Source organism: Mus pahari, unplaced genomic scaffold (genome assembly GCF_900095145.1).
Source record: "Mus pahari unplaced genomic scaffold, PAHARI_EIJ_v1.1 scaffold_13165_1, whole genome shotgun sequence".
Classification (NCBI taxonomy): domain Eukaryota; kingdom Metazoa; phylum Chordata; class Mammalia; order Rodentia; family Muridae; genus Mus; species Mus pahari.
The window spans coordinates 2,776-8,074 of NW_018392819.1; the positions used below are offsets into that span (position 1 = coordinate 2,776).

General features: G+C 49.3%; 2 pseudogenes across 1 annotated transcript in view; both read left to right on the forward strand.

The window, feature by feature from the left end:
- The window catches only part of LOC110315191, a 4,225-nt pseudogene extending 2,767 nt beyond the window's left edge, over nucleotides 1–1,458 (forward strand). The window contains exon 2 of the transcript XR_002380206.1: nucleotides 89–1,458. The product of XR_002380206.1 is annotated as a serine/threonine-protein kinase LATS2 pseudogene (transcript). The remainder of the gene's footprint in view (nucleotides 1–88) is intronic.
- A 2,152-nt stretch (nucleotides 1,459–3,610) lies between these two features.
- The window catches only part of LOC110315192, a 3,167-nt pseudogene continuing 1,478 nt past the window's right edge, over nucleotides 3,611–5,299 (forward strand).

Genomic DNA, 5,299 nt, shown 5'->3' on the forward strand with positions numbered 1-5,299 from the left:
TTTCCTTGGTCTTTAGGATGTAAATCAACTAGAGAAAGACTTTTCTTTGGATTCCGTATTTGCATGTAGGTGGATGAATGTCCCATATAGAGGTAGATGTCCCCATCCGTATGGAGACTGAGGCTGGCTGGTGTCTCTTGTGTAGCCTGGTAGACCTAGCCTCTTCCTTCTGAAGGGGCCTCCGCTGCTGTGTGTCCTTATAACGCGCCTCTAGCTTCCCTTGCATGCAGGCCGGGCTCTGTGAGGCTGAGCAGGAGCAGGTGAGGAAGCTCCTCTACCAGAAGGAGTCTAACTCCAACCGCCTGAAGAGGGCCAAGATGGACAAGTCCATGTTTGTGAAAATCAAGACGCTGGGCATTGGTGCCTTTGGGGAAGTGTGCCTCGCCTGTAAGGTGGACTCACACTCTGTACGCCATGAAGACTCTCAGGAAGAAAGATGTCCTGAACTGGAATCAAGTGGCCCATGTCAAGGCTGAGAGGGACATCCTGGCTGAAACAGACAATGAGTGGGTGGTCAAACTCTACTACTCCTTCCAGGACAAGGACAGCCTGTACTTTGATGGACTACATCCCTGGCGGGGATATGATGAGCCTGCTGATCCGGATGGAGGTCTTCCCTGAACACCTGGCCGGCTTCTACATTGCAGAGCTGACTCTGGCCATTGAGAGTGTCCACAAGATGGGCTTTATCCACCGAGATATCAAGCCTGACAATGTCCGCATCGACCTGGATGGTCAGATTAAGCTGACAGACTTTGGCCTCTGCACTGGATTCAGGTGGACTCACAACCCCAAGTGCTACCAGAAAGGGAACCACATCAGACAGGACAGCATGGAGCCTGGTGACCTCTGGGACGATGTTTCCAACTGTCGTTGTGGGGACAGGTTAAAGACCCTGGAGCAGAGAGCACAGAAGCAGCACCAGAGGTGCCTGGCACATTCTCTGGTTGGGACACCAAATTACATCGCTCCGGTGGTGCTCCTCCGCAAAGGTGATCAACTGGGAGAATACGCTGCACATCCCCACGCAGGTGAGGCTCAGCACCGAGGCCCGAGACCTCATCACGAAGCTGTGCTGTGCGGCTGACTGCCGCCTGGGCAGGGACGGGGCAGATGACCTCAAGGCACACCGTTCTTCAATGCCATCGACTTTTCCCGTGACATCCGAAAGCAGCCCGCGCCCTACGTCCCCACCATGGACACCTCCAATTTTGACCCGGTGGATGAAGAAAGCCCCTGGCAGGAGGCCAGCGGAGAGAGTGCCAAGGCCTGGGACACGCTGGCCTCCCCCAGCAGCATCCAGAGCACACCTTCTATGAGTTCTCCTTTCGCAGGTTCTTCGATGACAATGGCTATCCCTTCCGGTGCCCGAAGCCCTCAGAGCCAGCTGAAAGTGCAGACCCAGGGGATGTGGAGTTAGAAGGTGCTGCGGAGGGCTGCCAGCCAGTGTACGTGTAAGCCTCAGTTAGCCACAACTCGAGGAAACCCCAAAGGAGATTTCTTTTTAGAAGACAAACTCAAGCTTAGGAATCCTTCATTTTTAGTTCTGGTAAATGGGCAACAGGAAGAGTCACCATGACTTCAAATTAGCCCTCTGAGGACCTTCACCGCATTAAAACAGTATTTTTAAAAATTTAGTACAGTATGGAAAGAGCACTTATTTTGTGGATACCCATTTTTTTCTTACTAATTTATAAGGACTGACTGACAAACCATGCTGCTGTTATTTCCATTTGTGTTGTATCTGATAGCNCTTGTCCACATTTAGAAAAGGAAGAGCTGAAGACCGTGTGGTAAGAAGTCTGTGCAATGAGAGAATGAGACGGAAGAGCTCTGCTCAGGCCACGAGGACCGTTCGTCTACACAGTGGCTTTGTTTTGTACTTTCCCACATTTCAAATTGTGATGTAATGTTTGAAAGCTGCTTTTGTATTTTCTCCTTTGCATATTATAGTTCCTAGAAAGAGTGAGCAAAGAGATGGTGGGTGTGACTCCGGTGTCTGGTGTGGAGGGTACTGTATGTGCAGGGGTTTCTAGTATAAAAATACCGTATCTTGCCATTCACAGCAGGTCCTGTGAATACGTTTTTAATGAGGTATTCTAGACAATGTGCCAATAATGTATTGTGTGGATGATGATTGTAGCCCTTATCGTTAAAGAAATGCATATGTGTAACTGAAGTGTGATTTTTTTTTATGTGTGTGTCTTGGATATGACTGATTTCTTTGGGAGGCAAATGTAAACATTTGTCATATATAAACACATCAAAAGGGATTAAGTCAGCTCTGCTAAAACATTGGGCATAATTATATCGTTTTGTCCGTTTCTCTAGTCCAGTATGCTGTCAGGCATGGTTGTGGTAGCTGGAGCTGGACCCTGCTACTTCATTCTTTCACACACAGGGTTCCCGCAGCCAAAGGTGATGTAAGGGTCCTGCTTCCTGTGTTCTCAGCCAACCGGGAGGTTCCGTGAGACCCAGTCCTCTGGGCCTCTTTCACATGAGAGGTGTCTGTCACATCTCAATGTGACTTAATCAATATGTTTTTCTAACTTTGTAAAAAGAAAAAAAGATTCTTTGAAGCAACATTGGAGTACAAAAACAAGCCATACTTTTTTCTTAGACATATAGGTGTGTATATAAGTATAGATAAACACACAAAATAGTCCTTATTTCAAATTAGTACGCTTCCTACTTAAGGTGATTTATATTTGAGTACATTCAGTTTCTTTTGCTTTTCAAGGATGGAATGCATCCCACTTTCATCATGCTATGCCACATCTCACGAGGTTCTTAGCACAGTGTATCCGTTACTTAGTATCATCTAGGCAGAAACACTTACAAATTTATCTATGTCTAAGAAACATTCCCCTGTCTGGTTTACATTTGTATGAATGGCATATTCTGAAGTCTGCTGTGCTTGTATTGTGACTTACAGTATTCTCGCTATTTTGTAGTAATGCCGTGTAGTTTACAGCACTGTGACATAGTTTCATGTGGTAGGTTCTTTCTCAGGAACTCAATTTAAGTATTATTTATTGATATATCATTGCCTTTGAAAGCTTCTACTGGCACAATTTATTATTAAAACTTGAAAGCCTAAAAAAACAAAATGGTTACAAGCCTATGAGCAGGCCCAGCTCTTTCTTTCTTTTTTAAAAAAGATTTATTTGCTTTATGTATATGAGTACACTGTAGCTGTTTTCAGACACACCAGAAGAGGCAATCAGATTTTATTACACATGGTTGTGAGCTACCATGTTGTTGCTGGGAATTGAACTCAGGACCTCTGGAAGAGCAGTCACTGCTCTTAACCACTGAGCCATCTCTCCTGCCCAAGGCTGTGTTTCTTCCCCATTCTGTGGTTCTCAACCTTCTAGGATGTGAAAGTGAGATCTTTCTCTCCAAGAAGCACACGCCACTCTGACATCTTTTCACATTTATTTCAGAGGGTTTGTAAAACCTTGACAGCCTTTATGGGTGTCAAGTGAAGCAAGGCTCAGGTTTTGAAAGGGCTGTCTGGCCATATTTAGCTTCCTGGGATCCTCGGGCCTTGGCTTGTTGGGCCTGGTGTGGTCGGTCTCATTGTTTTCCCTGACTCCAATGCTGTTCACACTTCTTCTCGAAGCTGTCCCTCCGAAGCAGGAACACTATCTTTACCCTGGGCACCCGTGGAGCTGTCTTCTCACAGGATGAGCTCGAGGCCCCCATTCTGGCGCCCCATACTGCCCAATGTGGAGAGCAGAGGGTATGGTGAGGCACCCCCCCCCCCGTGGAGAGGGATCAGTTCCCTGAGGGTTAGTTTCATGTGTGTATTTGGGGTGTGGAGGAAGGTGGCAGTCCATGGCCTGCTGTATTGTGGGAGGTTAGGAGCCATGGACTGAGAGGCAGGCAGAGGGAGACTGGCTGGGGTGTGACTATGGGGAGGCAACAGAGGATGTGGGGGCCGCAGTCAGTAAGGAGGGCTTTTCTTGTGACCTGNGCCCCATCTTCAGTGCCTGTTCAGGGTGCTCCTCCCTGCCTGGAGGTTGGNTGTGTGGTCTTGTGAGCTCTGATTACTAAGCTGTGCTGAGTCTCCACATCCACAGGGTCAGAGCAAGACCCATCCGTGTCTCTCTTTGTCTCGGTAGTATCCATTCGAAACACTCTTCTGCAGCCAGCACTGTGCCCTCCTCGACAATTCTTGCGGTGAATATCTTTTCATCTGTGAATTTTTCATCGTGTCTGACCCGGCTGCACACGCCCTGTTCCACACCATCATGGGCCGCACACTTCATGTCGCTGGTGAGCTCCTAAATTCTAAGCCTGTCTACATGCAGATAGCAACTCCTGGAGAATGAGTGTTCCCTAAGTCTTGGCCCTGGAGCTCCCATCCCAAGCTCAGCCCCAGCTTCTGCTGTGGGGAACTTACATAAGTGTGGCTCGTGAGCAGGTCAGGGCACTTGAGGAAGAAGCTGGTCTCTCTGTCCAGTGCTGTGGCCCCAAAGAAATGTTTGCCTAACAGCCACTGGAACAACAAACTGACATTCATTTGTCTGCCACAGAAACACCTGGAGTCCTACCTGACTGACTGCTATGTCGCCATTGCTGTTTTTCTCTGTATCCACATTGTTCTCCAGTTCTGAAACATTTCAGCGAAGAGGGACGTCCCTGCCCTGGCCAGGTCATTGAGCTCTGGTCCTTGGTGCCTGGAGGCGGTCAGCTTTTTATCTTACACAAACAACTCTGTCCTGACTCCGGGCTCTGCCTCACCTGATGCCCTTCACCCTCATCCCCATTCGTGTGTCCCAGGGGCAGCATTGGTGTCGGGCACACCCACTCACCGTCACCCTGAAGGGTGCTGTGCTCCCCTGGGCAGACTGCACCCCCAGACAGCTGACCTTTGACTCTGACTAAGCCTGCGGGTACTGGGAGCAGGTGCTTGCCTTTCTGTGGCCTCGGTTTGAGCTGATCCTGGAGATGAATGTCCAGAGTGTCCGCAGCACTGACCCCCAGCGCCTTGGGGGACTGGACACTCGGCCCCACTATGTAAGGGTGGGCTAAGGTAACAAGGGGGTCTTGTGGTCATATGAGTGGTGGGTTGGGTACTGCTGAAGGAGTCAGGACTGGGGACAGGAGTTGAAGAGGCAGCTGGGGGTTGTGTCTGCCNGGCAGGCAGGTGTGAGCCTTCCCTTCTTGCTCGCAGATCACACGCCGCTATGCTGAGTTCTCCTGTGCACTTGTCAGCATCAACCAGATGATCCCCAATGAACGCACACTGCAGCTGCTGGGACAGCTCCAGGTGGGGCTAGGCAGGACAGAC